This window comes from Arachis ipaensis, chromosome B06 (genome assembly GCF_000816755.2).
Source record: "Arachis ipaensis cultivar K30076 chromosome B06, Araip1.1, whole genome shotgun sequence".
Lineage (NCBI taxonomy): Eukaryota > Viridiplantae > Streptophyta > Magnoliopsida > Fabales > Fabaceae > Arachis > Arachis ipaensis.
Window position 1 is genome coordinate 38,703,955 of NC_029790.2, and position 1,216 is coordinate 38,705,170.

A 1,216-nucleotide genomic window follows, 5' to 3' on the forward strand; every position below is an offset into this window, starting at 1 on the left:
AACAATGTAATTTAAATATTTAAATTTAAAAATAATTCACTATTAAAAGATATTAATATTAACTAAATTCATATATAATAATAATACACAATATATAATTTGAGGTTACACTAATTTGTAAAATTATTTAATACAAAGAAAAATATAATTAAACTCTATAGTTGACGACAAGTATTGTGAAAATTAATATAATAACGATAACATAGTAATGGCTAGTTTCTAACGGCTATTTTTACAACGGCTAGTTTTGCAATGGCTAAATTAATTTAATTAAAATTTTATATTAAATTATTAGTTTTTTTTAATATTAATATTTTTTAATAGTAAATTATTTTTAAATTTATAAATTTTAATAATATTATTGTAAAAATATATTAACTATATTAATTTTAATTAATTAATTAAGTGGGATCATAATAAAGACTAAAGTTAGTTTCTTCTAATGAAAAAGAGAGATGTTTTGAATTTTTATTAACTATTTGACGTAAAAACTGATATAAAATTACTTTCTATAATATATAGATCATAAATAGGGATTGAAATGAATTCTCTATTGAAGATGATATTATACCATTCTCATATTCGATGGTTCTTTCTTCCATATCTGACACGACGTTCTTTTGCCCCCTCTTCTACATTCGAGACAACATTCTTCTTCTCTCACGCCTCCAGATTGAAAACAACACTACATTTCCAACCTTCTGCCACGGTTCTTTTGTGTTGTTTTATTTTGGTTTCTTTCTGTCTTTGATTTGCTGTTACTTGAGTTTATGTTTTATTTCAGTTTTGATTGTACTTAAAATAGACTAGCCTATGGTGCTATGTGTGGGTGCTAATTATAAAAAAAATTGAAAAGAAAATAGTATTGCATGAAAAAAAAGAAAAACAAATATTAAAACTAATTTCATGAGATGAATCTAATTTTTTTTATTCTTTTTAATTTAGTAGTATTTATTTTTTTTGTTTATTTCTTTTGATGAATCTAGGTCTTGATTTTTTAACTGAACATGGAAGAAATTGATAAGAGGAGATGTTGGAAAATAGAAAAGAGGATACTATTAGGTTTTGCTTTAATAAAAGGGTAATAGACATTTTGAATTTTTTTGTAAACATAAATATTTTATGTTTATACCTCGTGTTTGTATTCTGTGTTTATATCCAAGGATACACATTAATCAAATTAAATCTAAATTACTAAGAGTATATGTTTAAATAA